Raw genomic sequence first — 25,344 nt, 5'->3', positions numbered from 1 at the left:
ATAACCATCTAGTTGAATATCAGGCAGTTAGCAAAAGTTTATTCAGTCCATGTCTCAGAAGGTCTGAGCTCAGCAGCAGCAGCATTGCAAATGTCCTGGCCTTTAGAAGACAGCACACCACCTTTTAACCTAGGATTCACTGACAAACACACAGAGGAAGAAAAAGCCCAGAAGTAAGAAGTACAGTGGCATCTATCCTGCTTTCCTCAAGGAAGCAATGGAAAATATAGTAATTATTTTTTTTTTTTTATGAGGTAGACAGATGTAGTCATGATATTGGCATAGTGGGTTCCCTTAGTGAAATAATTTCCTACTTCAAATGTTAGAAAAAGTTTCATTGTATAAGGACCTATAGAACAAAGAAAGAATTTCTGGAATACTTTAATGAATAAAATTGTGTGTTAAGAATTTTTAATTTTTAATTCCAGTGGTTAAGAATGAGAAAGAGGGGAAAATTAAAAGGACATGCAGGAAAAGTGTCTTTCAGTGTGATAATTCCTGTAATATCATTGTTGATCACTTCAGTGCTTTAGTTTGAGTTGTTAAATCAATTAATAGGCAGGCTAAATTATATTAAATTGCTTAAACTGCTGGCACAGTTGTCACAAGGCTACTTTTCAGTTAGAGGGTCTTCCAAGAGGAGATGTGAACACACTCCAACAGGAGGCACCCCACTAGGCCTCAGCTAATAGGAAGGACAGCCAAAACCATCAAGAGGAGAGGAAACAACATGCAACACAAATGCCTTATTGAGATGCAGGTTGATCTGCATTTTCTGAAAAAAAAAAAAAAAAAGAAAAGAAAAAAGAAAAAAAAAAGAAAAAAAATTGTTTCTTTCTAGTATGAGTGCAGGAAAAGAGGTCTGACCCTGAGAGCGTGGTTAGGGTACTTGGAAGAGGTAGTACAGGATCTGTCAAGCTGATAGTGAAGGGCAAAGCTGTTATTTTCAGTTAGATAGAACTTTGCCAAACTTTAACTCTGCAGGATGATGTTATTAATGCCAAATATGTGTTTTGCATTCAATTTGTATTAAACACTCGGCAAAATCTGTCTTAGAACTGAAAACAAAACAGTGGAAAAAATGTTAGATCCACATTTTTAAAGCTGTGATTTTTCCACTAAGGGCATCCACAATGTCTGAGCAGTATCTATATTTTTGAGAAAGGAATTGAAATTTAGCACAGGAGGATTATTTGTCAAGAGTATATCTTTTCTGAAGCCATGAAAAACTCACTTTAAACATGGTCTACAGGGTTTGTTAGACTTTATTTGCAATATTCCCCCAAAATATTGTCTGTAATGGTCAGACTCTACCTTGCAACTGCAGGGCTGTGTATAAACATGCTAGCAAATTGCTCCTAATTGCTACAAGCTACTATGTCACTGAGACTCTGAAGGAAGGGCAGAAAGATGATCTCTTCATATATCTACTGTGCTAGCTTTCCAGAAACTTGGAAAAGAACCTCACTAAGAAGCAGAAAGAAAAACAGAAACTGTGGTTTGTTGAAGGATAAGGAAAAGGAGGGAATGGCATTTGAGGATGATATTTAACATAACACAAGATCAAAAGAAAAGGTTGGAAGAGCCATGAAAGGACAACAGCCCTGGAAGGAGAAAACCATGGAGCAGAGAGACTAAGGTTTGGGGTGGCAAGTTGGTGTCCTTGCTGGTTCCAGGAACCCTGCAATGGTAACTCAACCTGAAATGGGCATGAGCTAGTGGGAAGACAGGCAAGACCAGAAAGTGGACAAGCTGAAAATAAATGAGAACCTACGGATTCAGCTCTGAGTTAAAAAATGGAAAAAATAAATTGCTTACTGAACCACAAAGTGCAATCCAGGACTGTGAAACATGGCCAAGTAAGTATCAGTTCTCTGCATGTAGGGCCTTACGAAGTAGAGGCTGATAATATACTGCTGCTGGTGGTTGCATGGGTTAGGTCAAATGGCAGATAACAGTGCTGATGGCATCCAAAGGCTCTCACTGTGATGATGAACTGTGTGCACATTAACACAACATAAAGTTTTGATGGGAAATGTGGCAGGAAATTACATTTCTTTACAAAAAAAGTTATGAAAAATTAACAGGAATGCCAGAGCTAAATTAGCCTATGGAATGGCATTTCCAAGATTTCCAGTCTTTCATGTTTTCCATTTACAACCTTAAAGTTAATTAAGAGGGATGTGTGTATGAGAGTTTGTAAGTGTATGCAGGCAACGTAGGCTGCAGAAGGAGAAACAGGTTTCATGCTTGCATAGCCCTCCCGTAGCAGTCATTGCCAAAGATAGAATCTAATTATCCAGGAGCGACATTCAGTTGCCTTCACCAAAGACTATTAACTTCCCTCCATAGATCTGTCCTGTTCCTAAACACTTATTTACAACATAATCTTGATTCATCCCTAAAGCCTGGTCAATCCTGATATCTCAATGAGGCAAAGAGTGTCTGTGAAAAGTATGTGATTGTGAGGCTAATTTAAGACTTTAACATCGGTATTGGATACTGTTGATTCTGCGGTTACCATTTTCTTAATGCAGACTTTTGCTAATATTTCCTAAGAGAGTTCTTTTAGGAAGCAAGACATGAAAGGGTATTGCTTGGTGATAGATATTTTTGTAAGAGACTGCCTAACTTTGGGTTAACTGTGCTTTTTTTGAAAATTGCAATGCAGGTTGATTTTATGAAGATGGAAACACTGATCTTTGGAATTCCTTGCTGTATCATTTCTGGCCTACAAAGGGAAAGAAAGAAACCATTGTTCCATGTCTTTTATTTTTCAAAGTACTCACAATCTTTTCACAGATAGACTGAGTGTCAATCCATATGCATATCTCTGAAGAGTTACCTATAAATTATTTTCTTGCATTATTAATCACATCTGTTTTATTATACAATGACTGCTACAGCTGGTTCCACCTACATCTGTAGAAATCCATGAAAGATTTTAGTAATGCAGATTTTTGCTGTCTGCTTTAGCAACCTATATTTAATGCTTTAAGGATTAGTAGCATGATATGACAAGTGCTTTCCACTGTTTCTTTTTTATAGTATGCCTGCCTCTAGGTCCATAACTTTCTGATATAACTCCCCTTCCCACCCCCTTGTCAAACCAAAAAGGAATAGTCACTGGGCAGCACTGTGTGCTCTCTTTTACAGTTTGCTGTACACATATTTTTTCTTGAATTATGTCCAGGTATAATTAGGTCCAGTAAAGCAATAACCAATTAGAAAAGGTAGACATTAGGAGTGAATAATTTGTGAATAATTCTATCAGTATTTTTTTTAATCAGTAATTTTATCTCATCAAATACTCCATTGTGGATAGCTTGACTCTGAAATGAAAATTATTTCCACCAGGAAGATGAATCTTCAGGGTGTAGCTACACTCTAACTTCAAAAGTGTGCATAAGAATGGGGGAAATAAGGGAGCATACAGTTCTATTTTCTTCATATCCTTAACATACAGAGTTATTTGACTCCTGATAGAACTTATATACAAAGCCATAAGAAATCAAATGGGGCCTTTCCACTCATCATTGACTTCAGCATAATTCAGACCAAACCATTTACGCACAGCTGGAAAAGTAAATCTACTGATTGTTGACATAAACAACTGTGAAGAAACAGTCACTACATTTAATTTTGGATGCCCACATTCCACTAAAAAGATGGACTGGCTTTCAAATGCAGGATCCATGGGAACTGTCATCGATTTGCTAGAGAGTTGGGTGGAGAGAAATCTTATGAAGTTTAATAAAGGCAAGTGTAGGGTCCTGCACCTGGGGAGAAACAGCCTCACACACCAGCACAGGGGTGGCCTGCTGGAAGGCAGCTCTGTGGAGAAGGGATCTGGGAGTCCTGGTGGACAGCAACCTGCCCACGGGCCAGCAGTGTGCCCTGGTGGCCAAGAAGGACAGTGGGATCCTGGGGTCAATTGTGGCCAGCAGGTCCAGAAAGGTTGTCCTCCCCCTCTGCTCTGCCCTGGTGAGGCCCCATCTGGAGTGCTGTGTCCAGTGCTGGGCTCCCCAGTTTCAGAGAGACAGGGAACTACTGGGGAGGGTCCAGCAAGGGCTACAGATATGATGAGGGGACTGGAGCATCTCCCTTCTGAGGAAAGGCTGAGAGACCTGGGCCTGTTTAGCCTGGAGTAGAGAAGGCTGGGAGGGGATATCATCAATGTCTACAAGTAATTTAAGGGCAGGTGCCAAGAGGACAGGGCTGAGCTCTTTTTAGTGGTGCCCAGTGACAGGACAAGAGGCAACGGGCACAAACTGCAGCTCAGGAGGTTCCACCTGGATGTGAGGAAGAACTTCTTTACTTGGAGGGTGACAGATCACTGGCACAGGCTGCCTAGAGAGGCTGTGGCTTCTCCTTCCCTGGAGACGTTCAAAACCCACCTGGATGCTCTAGGTGCAACCTGCTCTAGAGGAACCTGCTTTAGCAGGGGGTGGGACTAGATGATCTCCAGAGGTCCCTTTCAACCCTGGCCATTCTGCAATTCTGTATGATCATGTGATTTCAGTTGGTTTTGCATTATCCACAATGTCAACTTAGTAAAACAGTAAGACAAATTCATATTTTTTAAGGGTAGAAAAATATTCTTTTAGACAGACTTTGTTCTCAGAGGAAGGTATGGTGGGAAGAGAAAAGAGATGTGAAGCCTCTAGATTCACTGTCTTCAGATTTATATGTGCTTCAGGACTAGGGCAGAGTAGCACACACCAATTTTAAGTCTAAAAAGGCACAGTTTTGTTCAGTTTGAATTTTTTGTGGTGTAAGAGTTAGATACATCCTTCACCACCTTTTAGACTGACAGGTGAATTCAGCAAGTGGTTAACTAATAATTCAGCACAGTATCACTTGATTTTTTTCAGTTTATGTGTCTTGGTTTGGTATCTTGCAGGGAAGAAATGCATTGTGCTGATCTTATATGCTTGTCTCCCAAATATGTTTTCTTAAAGAGCAACTACTGATACATAATTACAGAAATCCCACTGAGCACAGCTATAATCACCTCTCCACCCAAATATCAGCTCTTAATTTTATTGTACATAATATGAAGCTCTATGGAAGTAATAATAAAACTTAATTAAAGATACATTGTACAACAGCTTTTCTATTTGAGCAGATTGAAGCTACAGCTTAACTCCCTTGCACCCTGTAAATACACATTCAGTTCTTTGACTCTGATATGAAATGTCCAGCCACTGTTTCCTCTGGGGAAATTTTCTCAGCAGAAAAACTGAGAATCCTACAGTCAAGAAAAACAAAGTAAAGCAAAGCAAAGTAAAACAAAACAAAACAAAACAAAAGATGAGAGAAGGGAAGGGAAGGGAAGGGAAGGGAAGGGAAGGGAAGGGAAGGGAAGGGAAGGGAAGGGAAGGGAAGGGAAGGGAAGGGAAGGGAAGGGAAGGGAAGGGAAGGGAAGGGAAGGGAAGGGAAGGGAAGGGAAGGGAAGGGAAGGGAAGGGAAGGGAAGGGAAGGGAAGGGAAGGGAAGGGAAGGGAAGGGAAGGGAAGGGAAGGGAAGGGAAGGGAAGGGAAGGGAAGGGAAGGGAAGGGAAGGGAAGGGAAGGGAAGGGAAGGGAAGGGAAGGGAAGGGGAGGGGAGGGGAGGGGAGGGGAGGGGAGGGGAGGGGAGGGGAGGGGAGGGGAGGGGAGGGGAGGGGAGGGGAGGGGAGGGGAGAGGAGAAGAGAAGAGAAGAGAAGAGAAGAGAAGAGAAGAGAAGAGAAGAGAAGAGAAGAGAAGAGAAGAGAAGAGAAGAGAAGAGAAGAGAAGAGAAGAGAAGAGAAGAGAAGAGAAGAGAAGAGAAGAGAAGAGAAGAGAAGAGAAGAGAAGAGAAGAGAAGAGAAGAGAAGAAATAGAAGGGAATCAAATCAGGAAAAATATTTCCTGAAAAAAAATACAGAGCTTAAAAAAGAGCAACAGACTTAGAAGCACTTTTTATACTATCTGTTACATTTTTTAAGGACTAGATTTATCAGAGAACTGTTCAACAGTGTGGGACTGGTTTGATACTGTCATTCAAAGGGATACAAGATTTTTTTAGCAAGGCTGTGAATGATATGAAACCTTTTCTTTAAAATCTGCAGCTCATACTTTTATATCAACTACAGTTGTAGCAAAGTTAAAGTAACTATAAACAGTAATGTTTTCAACTAATAATATCTTGAATAGTTTTCTTTTTTCTTTTTTTTTTTTTAATCTTGTAATAGGTAAGTTCAGATCACCCCATAACCAGAGCGTAATGAAATTGTCAACATTTTCTTCATTTCTTCTTTTCCTGACAAATGGTGTGAACATATCACCTTTTTCTCTTAATGGAAAACCTAACTGGAATACATCAAAATGCTATTAGGTTTTTCATTTTCTACCACAATTTAATGCTGGGGAATGCATGCAACCTTCATCTGCGCACGACTGTAAAATATTCCCTGTCCCTGATAAAATGACTGCAATGGAAAATCAAGCAGAATTGTTCTCTGTTTTGTATTGCTATTCCTTTGTTAGTCTCTCTCTTACTGTGTGAAGGAGGATTATCAGGGCTACACAAATACACATGGGTTATATTACTGAAAATATGCTAAAAATTACTTAGGTAAAATGTTAATGTGTAAACATGTTTAATTAAAAGGTTTCCATCTTCAGCACTACTTTGCTACATAACTGCATTTCTTGAAAAATGAAAATAGTGAAGCAATAGTGAAGCATCTATCATAAGTTTCAGGAGATGTTGATTTCAATATTTTGTAGAAAATAGAGAAAAAAATCAAATACCCCCATCCCAAGGGAAATATCTGTAACCTAGTCATTGTTTAATTCATTTTGTCATGAGCTAAGCCAACAGTGAGATATAAAATAAATCTAGGCTTGCATACATAATATAAGTATATACAGAGCCTAAAAATGAAATCCTTCATCTATAATATTACACCTTACAAGATCAAATCACGCTCTATTTTGAGGCAATGTCTTTAAATGGGAGCAGAATAGGGCCCTCACAATGCAGCCCTCAAAGGGAAAACCCATGCCAGACTGCATAAAAAATTGTTATTGTAACCTAAGTACAAAATGCATAATTATGACAGCAAGTTTCTTTAGTAACTTGGTGTAATAAATTAATGATACTTTTAAATTCCTAGCCTCTATTATCTATTTGAAAACTAAAAAAAAAAAAAACCAAACAAAAAAAACCCTAAAAAAAAATGTGCCTATGCAGCAATTATTTTTGCTTTGTCTCTAAAGCAGTTATAGTAAGTAAAATGGAACTTCCTTACCAAGTTTTATGATTAAGTAAGCACAATACTGAAAGAACATCAACATTACAAACTTGCATTTGCTAAAGATATTGTTTTCTGATAATTAACTATGCCAATTTTATAAATTTTACATATATATATATTAGTATGTGTACATAGTTAAAAATATATCTCAGACTAAGTCCTTCTATTAATATAACTGACAGAATCCGATAGGAAATAACTTAAAACTTTTTATTTTATTTCATCCAGAAAATTCTATATAAAGGATTTTACAAAGAATTCAGAAAAAAAAAAGTAATATGTTTGCCTTTTACTTTTTTAAACAATACATAATGTGCAGAAGAAATAAAAGTTCTGACATAGTTATTTCAATGTAAAATAACATCGAATTATTTGGATTAATTAGGGGTTAAAACCAAAATTTCTGCAATTAAAATCAAGGCAGAAAAATTAAAGAAATGTTTTTTTTTCCAAGCATCTAGGTAAGTACATATTAATTCTGAAAAATAAATGTTGCTAGGAAAAGAATATAGATTGTTGAATAATTGTAACCAAATTGTAGCAATAATAATGAATTATGATTATGATGCCATTTTCGTTAAGGCAATGCTGATTTAAGGGACGACTTCTTAGCAGTGCTTCCAGTTGCCAGTTAGCAGCACCTAGATCTGGTCCACTGAGGCTGCCAGAGCAGCTGTAGACAGGTGTCCTACCCTTCTCCACGCTCATCAGTGGGCTGTGGCTATTGTCTCAGGCAGAGACATTGTCAGCCCCTAGGAAAACCAGAGATCAAATGTAGAGGTCATTAGCTAGCACCTTTTGGTCTTGCTATAATAACATACCGATTGCATACATGGCAATTTACATAGCATTACCCATTATGCTTTGTGCTGCAATTTTGCTTTTGGAGGTCACTCTAACTTGATTAACTCTCTCTTAAGAGTGCCTTTTCGAAGCATCAAAGCCCCGCATTTACACATTTTACTCTATTCCTTGTTGGCAGCTTCTTCGAAACTAAGGTGCTATGTTGAATTTTACTGGGAGGCCTGAAAATATAACCATAAAAAAAATAATCCATAAGGTAAGACCCCAAACCTTCAATAACAAAATGTCCAATTAAAACCAGCTAGGTGGCCTTGGTAGGCTTACATACTTTCTGAATTTGCAAACCTCAGTAGATATTTTTAATTGCTTTTTCTGTTTTATTTATTTGTTTTATCTGTAATTAGATACACAGACTATCTGCCTCTCTTGTTCATTTTCTTCAACATTAGCTGTTCGTAGTGGATGTTCCTTCCACTAGGTATCTGTCAGAGTTTTGGATTCTATACCCATTATCGAGATTGATAGCAGTTATCAAACCTCAAAATACGCATGTGTTTTTTAAATATTAGCTGTCACAGTGTGATAAGTTGTGTTGGATTGTATGTTGCAGAGTGTAGCACAGAGCCCAGTGGGGCTCAGTTTTAAAGATGAACATACTGAACTCGATGGCAGAGCACAGAAGCAGCATGAACACACAGACAAAGATACAGAAACACACAAGCACACACACACTACTGATGTTAAATACTTAATGGAAATCTATAAAAGTGTTCAATAGCCTTATCTTTTGTTTTCCAACATAATTTAATTACATAGGTAAAATGGAAATTTTGGTTTTACATCTGATGGACTGGATAAAATTCACTGTGAATTTTGAATAATTAGTTAAACAGAACATGCATAAAGGTTAAAATACTGTAGAAAAATGCAAAATAAGGGAAAGAAAAAGTGCAAGTTGACCTGTATTATATGAGAGGGAGGGGGTAATCATGCTCTGTTATGCATTTTACAGGATAGTGGTCTACCAAAGCATTAGAAGATGTCTGGAAAATGTGATCCATAACACATCTACTAAATCTCTATGAAATCCTTGCTATTTTCTTTCCTATTTTGGAATATTAACTACTTCATTTTTGTTCTAGATAACTTCTTATCCTTAAAAAAAAAGAATCAGAAGAATTTGATTACATTTCTTTTTTTTTGTTGTTTAACAGCAAAAACGAGTAGTGTTAGTGCTTTAAAGGGCAACATACATATGTGCATCCATATGTGCATAATAACATCATTTTAGCCCATGAGTCCAGTCTTTCTTTCACACTCCCAAATAATCTCAAAACATTTTACAAATTCTTTTCTGCAGAAATTTGCATATTAATGCAGTCTAATTGGCTACTCTTGTAGCCTTTAATGCTATCTGCAGTATTCAGATATCTTTAATAAAGAAGCTGTAGAACAGTTTTTGGCTCCTCTAATGGGGACTTTAAAAGTATATAATTATCCCTTTGTGCATACAAACTAACAGAAACACTTATAGTGACAGAGGATTGCTGCTATTATTTATTTTTTTTATTTTTCTAAAAGGTAGTGGTGAAGAATTCACTTCTAGCAAGCTAAAATGTGGTATTTTAATTAAGTGGAAAACTTGAAAAGGGAAGCTTTTTGCAGAGGGGGCTCAATTGCTTCTTACAACCTTTCTGAAAAGGGCAGAGTGTTAAAACAAACCTCCCACTTTTATTTTCAAAAGGAAAAAAATCAGAAGCTAAAGATAATCTCTCCATTAGTATTATTAAAAGTGTTCAGCTTTCTTCACATGCTTTAGAAGCAGACAGACTTGTCATGAGCATCACATTTGCAAGCACTGTCACAGCTACTGAAGGCTCTGGTAAAAGCACAGAAGTGCGTTAACAGTAACTGCAAGCAGCCTTTGGGGAACAATAGGCTTACCTATACTGTGCCCAGCTATTCAAAAAAACAAGTTGCTTTATTATACTCCATACTCGCTTTAGTGCTCATATAGTGCTTGACCCAGTCTCATTTTTTGAAGTACTGTCACTAGTTCTAAACACCTTTTTCGTTCCCTTTGGGTTAGCTAATTTGACTGTTATAGCATTCACCAAAATAACACTGAATCCAGTGTGTAACATCCAATATGTTCTACTGCTAGAGAGAGAAACCTTCCTTCAGAGTTTCTTCCTTTTTTTTTTTTCTGTGCACACACACATTTGATCATTTGTCTTTTTCTAAAAGAAAGAAAGAATGATCTAAAAATTATTTAATTATCTTGACAGATACATGTTGACAATAATTATATATAAAAAGCCGTCAGTATTAAGACAATAGCAAAAAGTAACTCGGGATTTGCAGAACAATTGTAATAGTGTCATTAGTGCCATAAACTTCTCAAGTATGTCAGAATCACTCAGCAAGAACAATGTAGGACACTTACAAAAGCCTTGTCTAACTAGGAAGTAATTTCTGTTTGGATTTCACTGCGTTGTTTTGGCAATTAAGCTGCTCTAGGTTGGTTGCATTGTTGAATAAAAATACATTTTAACACGCTGTGTGGATGCCTTACATAAGGTGATGGAAAGTGGGCTAAATTTGCATGACCATACTTTGTCTGCTGTAATAAAGCCATGGCTGCAGTATAATCAAGCTGAATAAGTAATCAGCTAGGACAGTGTTTTCAGATCTTTTTTTCCTTAGGTCAAGTAAGTCCCTAACTGACATACTTTTACAGGATTAGGCGAGATCTAACTAGGTTTGGCATCTAATCTGTTTTAGACAGTGGTTCATTTTTTCCATCATTTCTATCCATAGGGAGGCAAGGTCACCCAGTATGTAGACAGAACAAACTATACTGCATGAAAAATAAAACAGGGGAATGCAGGCAGTTTGGAAAGACAGTCTGAAACTCTCTTTCATTTTCAGGTGTTATGAAAAAAGAACTATCTATTGCCAAACAGTGAAATAGGCTTTCTAAGAGCAACAAGTTATGCACAGGTTTTAGTAGACATTATAGCAAGCCAGAAATGCCATAGTACCTTAAACATTTTTGACTTACTGAAGCACAGAAATGACAGCCATTGCCTCTGTTCCCTTTCATAACATTAATTTCCTGGTCTCTAGAAAGGAAGAAGCTAAAACTAGCTCAGCTTGTATATGCTTCAGATGACCAAATAGCCATAGAAAAGATGAAAACATCACAAATTAATAAAAATGTATCTCTGAACATACTGCCTAATCCTTTCTTCTCAGCTGTAAAAGTAGATTCATAAGTATCTAGACCAATAACAGAAATAAAAGTATGGCTCAATAATATCATTAAAGATACACTGTTGAATGCATTCTTATCTTCAGAAACTGAAAAAAATAGATGGCCATCTTCAGAATCCCCATCATCTATCTGTCCAATTACAATAAAAGTAATTACCGTGTAAGGTAGTTTTTATATAACATGGAAGAATTAAGAAGATTTTCTCTCTAGTCATCCACAACTGAATCCTCCAGCAAACAACCAGAAACCAGGGCCAAAATAACCGTCAAGATCAGTTCAATAAAATGACTAAACTGAGAGCAGACATACATTTGGGGAGAATAGTTAATGTCACTAAGCACTAGGCCATTTGTTTGAAAGACAGTCAAGAAGATTTGACTGCGCAAGGTATCTTAAAAACTGGCAGGGAAGAATTAGATTCCCCTTCTTGATCAGGATCTGTATGTTCTTATGAAATAGAGCTCAAATACATTTAAAAAGAATGGTTCACACTTGGTCTGCTTCTGGCACTAAATGTGACACGACGACAGTAGACAGAAGAAAATGCAGATAGTTCATCAGTGCTTTACAGATTCTTAAAGAGACTCTTTTCGATTGTATGTGTATGAGAAGTGGACTTCTGTATACACATCCTGTCTTGGTGAAATAATTCCCAGAATGTTTAGGAATGTTCCCTGGCAGGCATGTTCCCTGACAGGAATGTTGAAAAAAATCACAATATCTTTCTATTCTTTACAGTAATTTTCACTTTTAAAATACCCAGACAAACACCTAAGCATCCAGGGCACAGATAGGTAATGGCTTTTTACCCAGAGAAGATATTGCTTTAAATATGCAGCAGGACAGAAGAGGAAGAAAATGTCAACTCAATCTCTGCCTTCCCTGGAAAACAATCCATATAAATTATATGGAATGAAATTGCTGTTGTATTCTGATCTAGTACATTTGTATGAAAAGAAGGCTGAGATTTAATATGTTGGAATTCTGTATTTCCTCTTGCAATGGCTACTGGAGAGGATGGCACTCTCCAGCTCACTGCTGTGAGCTTATGTGTTACTTATGGAAAATAAAGTGTAAAGAATGCAATTCTCCCTCTCACATGCTACACCTGGCTTGTGGATAAAGATAACGGCTCTAGTCCCTGTTGCTTCCCTTTCTTTTCTTCAGATGACTTAATTCATCACAAGCAGGGAAAGCAATAAAATATATGGAAGAAACAAGTGCTGCAGCATGAACATAAAATGTGCCTTTTATATATTCAAATTCATATCCAGTTGTAGGAAATATTCATGACTAATATTAAACTAAGCCCAGAATTAGGCAAAATGCAACAGAAATATATTGAAGTGAGCATTTTATTATGTGCTATGTCAGTCAGATTAAAGAAAAGAGTGCATGACACCGACAGGATATTGCATGTATATCAAGCAATCTATTTATATATGACAGGGAGGGTTTGATTTCTGGAAGGAGTGACAACCCAATGAAATAACTGCTCGCCTTCAAAATTACTATAGTCTAAATGTATACCCTTTAGAATACAATTTTAACTTACAATTAACAAAATGTAGATAAATATGTTTTGGAATCAATTCTGACATACAGAATTGAGGAAGAAGAAATAATCTGTTAAGATACCAAGAGCTTTCTGAGTGTCATCAGCACCCTGGCTCTGAAAAACTGAATGAAGGAAGCAAAGAATATTTCTCTGAGAATCTCAGAGAAGGTAATTTAATAAAAGGGCTGATTTGTTTGATGCCAACAAGGCCTTGAAATAGAGGTGGGGGTGGGAAGTTGTATTGCACTTTTTTCCCCCCAAGACCAATATGTAAACTAGAAAAGTGAATCTGCTTGATTAACAATATCTGATCAGGATATGAGACTGTTTGTAATAATAAATTGCAATGTCTCACGTGCTTCATTACTGTTCTAGCCAAGTTAATGCTTTTGTTTCATTGCATCAGTGTTTCTGGTCATTTGCTTCCTGCTCTGGTGTTACACGGAGTAAATATCTGCAGAGATAGAAACTTCAATGCTAGAAAAGAGGTAATCGCTGCAGTATTTTTAAATAGTCCTTCCTGGGAGAAAAAAAAAACAAACAACCACCACCACCCAAGACAGAAAGCCTAAAGAACTAAAGCTGAACCCACTAACTTCATTACCTGCAAAGATAAAGTGCATTGAAACAGAAATTCTTTGAGTTCACAATCATTACACTTGGATGCTTATACGAGAGAGTAGGATAAAGGAAAAGAACAATCAATGGTCAATTTACTTTATTTCTTTTTCTAGAATTATAATTTGCATGACTGTTACATGTTTCCAAGGTTATCTGAGCAGAACACATACAGCCCGTCTGACACGCTATCCATAAAGCAGGCTGAATGAGAAAAGCAGATATTCCATGTGAGACACATCAACCTGCATTCTAAGAAGTAATGAGAGTCACTGTAGTCAAATCTCCTCTTGCTCTTTGTTTCCATGAGGTTTCAGCAATATCCATTTGGTGCATGTGGGGGAGCTATAGGACAGATGCAATCACATATGGCTTTATACATCAATAATTTCAAACTGTATTTTCTCATAACCTTTCCTTCTTTGTTCAAAAGGGGACTTCCATTTTAAATTGTAATCTATGACTTTTGAAACGGATGTTAAAGTGTCTTGCCGACAAATTCTCCTGGTTGATTTTCTTCTCTCTTCTTTCTTCTTCTCCTTCTTGCTGTTTTGAAAAGCCATCATGGTAGCATTATGTGAAGGTGAAATACACTAAACTGTAAGGCGACAATTAAGCTCCCATTTTTTAGTGGGATTGCTATGGGGATTATGTATTTAGGAGATGCTAATCGAAGTTGCACACTGATGTTAAAATTCAGCATATATTAGCTACTTATAACCAGAGATTAAACAATTTCCATAACACACTGCTAACATCTTAGTCTGAATACTTGCTACTTCCAAATCTCACTCTACATTAAGCTTGATTATTTGTGGCTTCATAATGCATTTGCTAATATCATCTTAATCCTTCAGTGGCATTATACTGTATAACAATGAATAACGACCCAGATACAGGAGCTGCTGTATCACAAGATCCAAGGAAGATTTAGTGCAAGGAAGCAAAATTATCTGAGGTTGTCCTGCTTTAATAATTATTAACGTGGGCTAAGAAAAGCCTGGACTCCAATTGGATAAAAGCTGCTAAAACCCAGGATGATCTTTACCTTCTTATCTCCGGCTCGAACTTCTGTTAAAAGCAGGTGCTTCCTGTACCAGACCTCACCCTGAGCAGCAGTGTGGCTCAGATTTATGTGCTCTTGCACCCTAACCTGAAATGGAAGCAGGTTCTTCTCAGAAACATTTAAAAGATGAAAGTGCTCTAACAATAAAGTACATGATTAAGCAACCTTTTTGTGATATAAACTATGTGCTTTGAAAATGTCAATGCTTTCTCATTTTTTGTTGAAAAAATAAAGTGCATTTCTGATTGAAACTAAAGTGCCTTTCTGATTAAAAGTGAAGGCAGAATTTCACTGTCATGCACCAGCTGCTTGCATAGGGAAACGAAGGCCGCATAAATGGAACAAAACTAAACTATATTCATGAATCAGAGAACACTTTTTCAGCTGGGCATAATATCCTCCCTTACTGCCCATCCTCAACTATTGTGTAGAGTTACACATTTGCTGTGCTCCATTGCAAAGTGGCTGTATTTCATTTCATTTAACTAATTCCTGTCTTGCTCTCTCTAGAAAAAATGGTTCTTTTGGAATGAATGGCTTGATATGGATATAAATGTTCACTATTACCTTTTCATTCTTATCAGAGCTTTATAAGGTTCTGAATGCAGTAAGAGCATTTTGAATTTTGGGGATAGAACCATAGAAGATAATAGAAACATAGAATGATTTGGGTTGGAAAGGACCTTAAAGATCATCTAGTTCCAACCCTCCTGCCATGGGCAGGGACACCTTCCACCAGACCAGGTTGCTCAAAGCCCCATCCAGCCTGGCCTTGAACACTTCCAGGATTGGGGCATCCACAGCTTCTCTGGGCAACCTGTTCCAGTGTCTCACCACCCTCACAGTAAGGAATTTCTTCCTAATATGTAATCTAAATATACTGTCTTTTATTTTAAAACCATTACCCCTTGTCCTATTGCAACAGGCCCTACTAAAAGAGTCTGTCCCCATTTTTCTAATAAACCCCCTTTAGGTACCGTAAGGCTGTTATAAGGTCTCCCTGGAGCTGATCCAAGCTTCTTTCTTAATTCTGTTAGGAAATCAAGACTGAAATCTTCACAGAGATGTCAGAATTAGATCTGCACTGCCTCTTGCAGGACATCTATGGCTGTCTTCAGTATTTTATCAATTGCTTCTCTGGGCATCAAGACAGCAGTGGAGTTCAGAACTTCAGCTGGTACTTCTGGTGAAGAAAGCGGAACATCACAGGCTTCAGCAATTTCAAGCTGGACACCTGGAAGTTTAATATGACCCCAAATAATATGGGAAAATATATTTACAGGCTGTGTTTTCAGCCAGAGTTAACAATGTCTTTGAGGCAATGTTATAGATGAACTCTCAGGTGGGCAACAGAGCTGCTGTCATTTCTACAACAGCTCTGCCCTCTCATCAGGTGCAAGATACATGAAATCTAACAAGTTTTTTCTCTCCCCTAAAAAGGATGATGCATAGGTCTTGTGCATGTGATGCTGACTCCCTAACATAAGAGAAAGCTCTGTTGCAGTCCAACCTTTGATGAGGTAGATTACAGTTAAAAAGCAAACTACAGTCTTAGTGATTCCCGGCCTCAATTTATCCATTCATATAATTTAAAAAAAAAAAAAAAAAAATCTGGACTGTGAACAGTTTTACAGCCCAAGAAGCTGCTTTCTTTGATGATACCCTGAGAATGGCAAGGACAGCAGAGGACACAGGGGGAATTTTAGCTATTTCACCTTGTAAAAATTCTGGTTGAGGAAGTTGTTTCATGTTTCTTCCTGAGATGATGGACATTCGTGTCTCAGAGTGCCAAACTGACTGCGCAGGGAGAGGAATCAGTCTGATCCACTTTTTTTCTACCAAGGGACTGTGAGTACTTACAACTGACTCCAACTTCTCTCTTCTTCCTAGCAGAGCAACTTCTTTTCTTTTGTGACTCCCTTTTTTCCCCTTTTCCCAGATGATTTTTCCATTATTATTGGATTCTTTGATTCTCCTGTCTGTGGAAAATGAGCTTGTGCAAAGACTGGACTGTATGGGTTTGATAGTACTTCTAAGTCAGTGATAGTATTTTAATGCCTTGTTTTTACTGGCTATTGAGTTTGGCAGCCTTAGTCAGTAAAGAGGGAGGGAAGGGGGCTGCAGACAGCCTGCCACTCTTCTGGATTTCTACCATGTGCAGCTCTGTCTGATGATGTACTTATTCCTAGTTTCTCCAGAAGTAACATTTTACTTGGACAGTGGAAAAGGAGGTACACTTAAGGATTCCCATTGGAATTCTCCAGATGAGAAATTAATGTCCTGACTTTGATTCCACTGAAGTCCGGGACAGAAAATGCATAAATGAATGAACAAATAAATACAGATAGTAGCGGGTGCAAGATGGATCTCTGAAGTATAAACCAGCTTCGTCTCACAGGAGGAGAAGATCTGTCAGGTTTCATGCTGCAGACATTTGACAACCGAGGCATTCCCAGGGCCGCACCATGGCCTGGCGCCAGGCGCAGCTGATGGGCTCACCAGCTGGCTGCATCTGGTGCACGGAGCTCTGTGAGCACCGCAGAACCAGGCTGCGGCATCGCGTTGCCACTGGGAGCTTTCTGAATCTGAGCTCTTCCCAGATGCAGCCTGCTGCCCTAGTCTCGCCTTTTTCCCCAAGCCTGGGGGGAAAAGTCTCCTGCCATAGAGCTCCTGTCCCATACCTTCTTCCCTCCTCCGGTCTGAAACAGGGAGACTTACAGACAGGGTGAAGAAACAGAGAGGCCTGGGAGTGGGACAAAAGAGTCTCACAGCTTTGCTATTATTGCATTTTAGGGAATTTCATGGCAGGAACTGTAAGCAACGTTAGCTCCCTCTCTCTCCATGGACCAATTTTAAAGATTTGATCACATTCTAGAAAAATACTTCCTCTGTATGTCCAAGCTTCTCAGGCAATATATATTCTTTTATATTTTAGGAGCACATTTATAGAATCCATGTCATGTTTTCATTATTGAGTACTTACAGTACTGTGTAGGCCAGTGAAAAAAGAGTCCTTTAGTGTCATTTATACAAAAAGTATACAGTGAGCTGTTTCTATTCAGTGTTTTACTGGTTAATTGGAGCAGAGTAATGGTAAACATTTACTGGAATATATAGGCCACCTACATTAGAAGGTAAATCATATTCATAATAAATTGCCTTATTCCCTGCATTGCACGTAAGGAAACCTAAACTGTGAGAGCAGTGAAATTTGCTTTACAGTTAACTAGTTTTTCTGTTTAGCTGTGAGGAAAGCTGAAGCAGATTAGACTGTATTAGCCATTGATTAATACCTGGAAACCACAAATTTCTTGTTGTGGACAAATTTGTTAGTTCACATAGAGCAGAAAGTGGCTGGGATTCCACAACTGGAGAAAAGTGAGCCTGTTTATAGATCAGGCTCTTTTATAGTGACAATGAAAATGACAGCATAGTGAGAGTACAGAATTAAGAGGGGAAAATAGGTGCTATGGTTTGGATCCAGATCAGTAGTAAAAAGATTTTTTGGGAGAAAGAGGATGTGGTCAAAAAGTTCATATATAACACTGTAAAGCCCTGGATTCTGAGTCTTTAATAGTGATTTCTTGGTATTTTTGGAGGGAAATGGTGGTGGGGAAATCCTTTGCACTTTATCCCAAGGTAATACTCCCCAAGACTGTTATAAAACTTAAAAAAGGGGAAGTTTTCCTTAAATCTGGTCCCAGAGAAGAAACCTTTTTTTTTTTTACAAAACTCAAATAAACTATGTGTGTTTTAGGTTAGATAGTGTCCAACCTTCATGCAAAAGATCTAGCTTATTCAACTGATACATTCAAGATGCAGATAGAGGGTTCACAGGAAAGAAGGTGAAGTAAATAGTACCACAACTTTCCCATGCAAAATTAATTAAGCTCCAGCTTATATACCAGCTTTATATAGTATCTTCTCTTTTAACTTCTCTCTCCTAATCTGATTGTACATCAAATATGGCATCTCCATCAGGTTAACCCCAGGTTTACCATGTACTCATCATCAGCTCTGAGATATGCCCAGTTCTATCATACCACGCTCCTAGTTTCCCAGACAATTAACTGCTTTCACATTGCACTTTGTAAGACAGACTGCTCCTCCAAGTCTTTCTCAGTGTAGTTGACGTTCACAGTTCCTAATCATCAGGAGCATCAAAAGAATGTATTAAAGTCAAAGGCAAACTAACCCTGACTTTTCTGGTTTAATAATTGACATAATTTAAATTAAAAGAAGATTAAGAATGTCCTTAACTGTACTCATTTTTCCTCCAAGAAGGAATTACATCGAACAAAATATCCAAATTTGACTTGTAAATTGGGCAGTACGAAGGCCTCTTTAAACTATGTACAATGCAGCTGGTATAAAAGTCACTTTTCAAATTTATATCAAGAATATGCTAGCAATGTGTGGTTATAACCTCATTTACAGAAGTGCATTTATACTCACCTAAGTGGTAAAAACAACAATAGTTTTATTTTCATATAAACTTTCACTTCATTAGCAATTAATTACTATTTAAAATTTGCTAAAATAATTAATCATTTACAATATTGTGTTGCGCAGACTCTAGCTTATATAAAGGCTTTCATTGTATAGTCCTAACAATGTTTTTGTGGATGTACATTTGGATTTTTACAGCATACAAGTGGTTTAGAAACCTGTATTCTCCTCTCAACACAAATATGAGGAAGATCAGAACCATTATGTTCTAGTTTCTGACACCCTTTCTCTTCCTCCAGACTTGGTTAGATTGGTTCTGCAGCAAAACAGAGTAAATCAGCTGGCATTCTGCATCCTTATCTTTCTTAGAGGAAGCATATTATAGCTTAATTTAGACTTCTATCTCATGCTAGGGAATGGTCAAACTTTCATTTACTCATTTGTTTTGCCTTTATGTAACTCTAGAACCTGAGCTAATTTTAGAAGTGGTTTTAACAATAGATTTTTAACTACTTAGACAATTTTGACACAGTTAAAACGGCACAGTACTTTTCCATATGGACAGAGGACTTATATATGGATAGAGGAATTTTTTTTTTTTTTTCTCTAAATGAGTGCTCAGCAGTTTAAAACCTGAAATTATGAAACAGAATTTACATGCTGATTCTTTAACTATCCATAATGATTCCTGTTAACAATCTATCTGCATTTTCACTTTCTTTGTGTTAGGATTAATTTCAGGATTAAATATTGGTTTTGTCCAACAAGTGTATGATGGACTTGGGTAATCCTCCCAATCTTAGTTTTTAGTACATGACAGGCATATTATTGTACTGAAAACCCCAGATTGCTCTTTAATTTCCTGTGTTAATATTACTGTTTCAGTTAGTTAAGGTACATCACCTTTTCACTGACAATTTTTTAACCTGCAGAAAGGAATATTTAGCTTATCTACCCTCAGATTTCCACCCAGTTGCCCTTGTAGGAAGTATGCTAATTTGAGTAAATCTTGTCAAAAAATAAAAAAAGGCAGTTGGTCTTGACTAGTAAAAATAGCAGATGGAGAACCTACTGCTTTCCTCAGTAGTTTGTTTCATTAATTAATTATTCTTACTGTTTAAAATCTGTGCCTGATTTCTATTTGGACGTAGCTGGCTTCAGTTTCCAATTATTGATTCCCGTTTGGTTAGAACTTTTATCTCCCAGATTAAAGTGCACCATCACCTGGCATTTTCTCCCCACAACTGTAGTTATTTAGCTAATCATGTCATGTCCCCATATTCTTTTTGATAAGAGTTTTTTGTGCATCTGCTCCTTTAAGCCAGAAACTCAACACCCTCCTGATTGCCAAGCAAATATATTCTATATTCTTTTTGCCAAACAATTCAAACAGCAAAGCTGCATTTCATTCAGATGCCAAAATTTCCCCTAAGGACTTCCGTATTGCCATATATATGTAACAAAATTCTGCAACACGCCAGAACTTAAAAATCTGAGGGGAAAATAGAATAAACTGAGTATTCATGTAACATTTTAAGGGGTACTCTACTACCTGAAGTGGAAGGAATTTCAGAAACTAGACTGAAGAGGTTTGGAAAGAGTAATAGGCATTACTAGCTTGTTTTTACTTTTCTGCAGGGACATACATATATGGCAGTTTTTCAAAAGTTGAATACTGACTCCTGAAGAGTACATGTATGTGAGGTGATGTTAAGTACTGGAAATGGTGCTTAAGTGTGATCATTTAGTCATTAGTATAGCAAATATGAAGAGAGAAAGCTCAGGAAGTTAAGCTTGAGATATATCTTTAGACAATAGTAAAAAGAACTTATTTTTTTCAAAGTAAAGATATTAGAATTCAATAAATCTATCAGTCTTCGGGGGATTGGCTCATGAAAAAATTAGGATTTATTTTTTTTTTTTTTGAGGAGTTTGGAAGATTTGGAAAGTGGATAGACTGGATAACAACAAATTGCAAAGCAGTACACATTAAAGTAGAGATCTTGCCTTTGTGTTGGTACAGTGCACAGAAGCTAAAGGGTTCTCGGGCCAAAGAAAATATAAATATCAGTTAGTGTTAGGAGCCTGCATTATACCTGTACATTTTCTGGGCAGAATGTGCTAGTGATTCAGACTGGCTTTCACAACTACTTTTCTCTTAGATTCTGGAGATTTAGGAGGATTATTTGGGGTGAGAGAGTGCTGGGAGAAACATTGATCCCATTCATAGGTCAGTCACAGAGTGAGTGAACTTTCGGGCAAGCCTCTTGGTCAACTGCATAACTTGGTTCCCCATCTGAAAAATGGGATCAGTGCCTCTCCATCTTACTGGTTGCAAGGATAAAATCTATGGAGGTATTCATCATGTAAGATATTCAGACACAATGGTGGTTAAGACCAGGATAGTTTTGGTTACTAGCTAAGAGAAAATTAAGAATTTGCAAGGATTATGCTAACTACTTTCATGATTATTATGCAGAAAACCAAAATGGACTGGTGATGAAGACAATATTTTTTAAAAGTGTTTTCCCCAAAGTTCTTTGATGGTCCAGGGCAAAGTACTAAGTTCAAACCACCTCTGTAAGACATATACAGATAGAAGTAAAATGTTAAATGTTTCAGCCAGCAGGCTTGAAAGCTTCTGACCAAAATATTGTATTTCTTTACTTCCAGCTGTGCGTGTCTAATAGCATATTTCATGATGTTTAAATACCAGCTGCATCACTCTACTCCTTGATATTGAGTGCAAGAAAAATGACTTAATTTGTTGATGAGCAGCATGTTACAGGCTGGCAGCAATGGCAGTGGAGATTTTACTGGCTCAGTGCTCCTACCCCTGTTGCACTCTCCTCCCCCCCCCTCTCTGAACTTGGAAGCCTATAGCACATAGCACACAACTGCCTGTGTTCCCTGGTTCCGGATTTCATTTCACTACATCATAAGCTACTAACATAACCTTGTCATTGCAATTTGTCACACTTTTTTGTGTACTCTATATCTGACTGAATTCTCATCTCCCCAGCCCATAGGCTACTATTCTGGAACAAATCTCTGAAACATAATGAAAAAAGATAACCCACCTCCACCCATAAAACTAAAAAAACCCCAAAAAACACCAAAACCAACAATAAAAACACCCCAATAAAACTAACACCCAGTCACCACCTCTCCTCCCAACAGAAGCAGACACATCATCACAAGCAATAGTTTACTCCTGGTTCTGTGTGTTGTGCCAGATCACCCAAGAATGGCTACCAGGAACACATCCTGGCACTTGCTGCCACCTTGCTGGGTGCCAGAGTTGCTATTCAGGGTGCCCCAGGGCCAGCATGGAGGCACCTTCTGAAGTACAGCTTGTCCTCTCCAGGATTTAAAATCCTTTTTCTCCCTTTATCTTCTGGTCTTTCCTCTTAAGCAAAAATGCAAAATTTTGTGGAGGAAATTCTTGGGGATCAACTGTACTGCTTTTCAGGCTGGGCAGCATTTGGAAAGGGAGAAGGCACATACCTCCAGGCTTCGAACAAAACGGGGGGAAAAGCACCAGCTGCCATAATCAGTAAATAAGTGACCATGGGAGCGAAGCATTTTGTCCCTACTTTGACTCAAGTAGATAACCTCAAGTTTTAGAGGTTTTGATGTGGTTTGAATTTGTTTTAAAAAATGTTACTTAAGCTTGCTACTGTGACCCCAAGCAGGTCATTTTGCCTCACATCTCACCTACTTTCTGAAATTAACACGTTTTCTTCTGTTTCTGTGAGAATAAAATCTATTGACAATACCCATATACAGATGTGTTTTAAAGAATTTCTGTGAGCGTGCATCAAGCACTTCAGCACTCACTGTATTTCATGACATCAGAATAAGCATTTTCCTCGACCAGCCTAAAAGAAATAATGACACAGATTAAGATTTCAAATTTTAATTCATTCCTCTTGTACACCCTATGACCTTCATGCCCTTCAACCAATATATGCAATCAGGAAAGCAAGACGAAAAAAGCCACATATGCAATGTGACTCAGTTAATGGTACTAGAAGAACCTTGACATCAAGTGGTTTTAGCTGAATTAAATATTGCATTAATTTTTTTCCACACGTAATATAGTTTTTTGACATTGCTGATCTGTAAGAATTACACAATACATTCTGCTTTCTTCATGTTAAAGGGAAGCCAGAGGAGAAAAACTGTAGTACTCTTAAACAAATTTTCCCCTAGTGCTCTGTTTGTCACTGCTTGTCTTTATACTTATTGGTTTTCTTTCTTTTCTTCTTTCTTTTAAGCACCTTCAGCTTTGTTGACAGGTTTGGGCTTCCTATCAATGCAACATGTTATTTTGTCAAATGCCAGCTAGTCATATTCAAGTAATTAATTTGCTGTACATCTGACCCAATTTTCTTTGTTAATTGGCAGGTCAGACAACTCTCTTACCCACAATTAATTTGTTTTTTCTATCATCTGATAAGCATTTATAAGTAGACAATTTCTAACTAAAAAGAAAATTTGTGCATAGTTGCTAACTGTTGTACTTTTTTCCAAGCTTGTAGACCACATTTGTCAATATGATGTATGCAATAAAAGAGGTATGGGCTCCTACTGTTTGCAAGTGAATCAAGACAATCAGAAGCTGTGCATCTCCTCAAGGAGATCCTCGCTGTCCAAAATTCTCTATGTGTTTTGCTGTTATATTTTCAGTGTAAAGTAACTTCTTTCAGTGAAAAATCGCATTGTAGTCCTGCACTGTATACTGTATGTGAATTTTTGATAGTGTTTGTCTAGCAAAGGTTATGTCCATCCTGAGGCATTTGCTGCCATTCTCAAACTGGGTGAGAGCAAGTCAATACGACTAGAAAAAGTAGGTCCACATCACTGAGCTACTTCAAGCAAGAAAGCTGTTCCCAGATGACTTGGACACACTGGAATTAGGTAGCTGAGATGACCCCAGGGACAGTTCCACAATCCACCAATCTCTAATAAGGCCCTGTGTTCACAGTAAAGGTATACCCAAAGAAACTGGCAGAATATCTTCTCACATGGGCAGCACTCCTCAGTTTGGACTTCCAAGGATGCACTGTGTATCTTCACTAGGATGGACCAACACTATGTAACTCACATGTACACTGCTAGCATGCAGAGTTGAAGTATGTTTTTATGTAAGAAATGCAGGCCCGCTAGAGTGAAGACCTTCACAAATTTAGTTTTGGATATAGATCTTCAAGTTCAAGGGAAAAATATGACAGTTTATTTCTATATGATTTGTAATAACAATCATATTTAATAAATTACTTTTAAATACAAATGCACCATACTGGCTTCTGTCTTACAGAATGGCATGTAAAAGGTGAATTTAAAGTAACAAACTTGTCAATAAATCAATAAATACTACCCTAGTTCTTTGAGAAGATGTTTCCATCTAGAATGAAATTTTCACTGGATTTCACATTTCATGACAGATTTACATTATTTGCTGGGAAGAAAAGTCCCAAAATGAGAAGCTGAATGTGCTCTATCAGGAAAATTTTTGCATGTGGCACTGGAAGTTAACACAACCAGTTTCTTTATTATCTTTAAACTGTGTATCATTTTATATGATGAATTTATAGTTAATTTCTTGCTGATATTTTGATATGTAGGAGAGCAGTTTATAAGGAGTAAAACCACATTAATGTTCATATTCTTGCTATTATATATCACTGATGTTCAGCAGGTATGATTTCTGATTTATAAGAAGTGTAGAACCTAAGAAAAGTCTGTGACCCATGTCGTAAGAGTACTAATCTAACATACCTGTTTCTACTGTATTTATTTAAATTAAGTGAAGGTTAACAAAACTTAAGCTCAGTCTGGAAGGTTTTTAGTGAAATTGCAATAAGATCAAGTATTTGTTATGTGATTAAGCTAAATTAAACTTTTTTTTTTCATTTTTTTCACCAAACCATATAAACCACCTTTAAAACAGAAGTGCCGCAGAACAGTACAAGGCCTGCTTCCTAGCTTTATTACTGGTTAAAATTGCCTGAGATAGATTCAGTATTCAAGGAATTTCCTGTGACATGAACATGACTGCAGAAATAATTTTCAACATTAAATTTTGTGAACTGCTGAACTTTGTTAATATTTTTTGCAGTGTTCAATTCATTTTAATAAATTGTACAGCACTAGCAGTGGAATGAAGTCCAAAGTCTGAAGATTGAAAGCCTGAACAGGTCAAAGTAAAAAAAGTTGGCATGCAATCTTGAGCCTGTTAAAACACTAACTAGAAAATTAGGCAGGAAAAACAGTTACAAAAATATT

Source organism: Falco naumanni, chromosome 3, assembly GCF_017639655.2.
Source record: "Falco naumanni isolate bFalNau1 chromosome 3, bFalNau1.pat, whole genome shotgun sequence".
NCBI lineage: Eukaryota > Metazoa > Chordata > Aves > Falconiformes > Falconidae > Falco > Falco naumanni.
Note: the sequence above shows the minus strand (reverse complement) of the source record.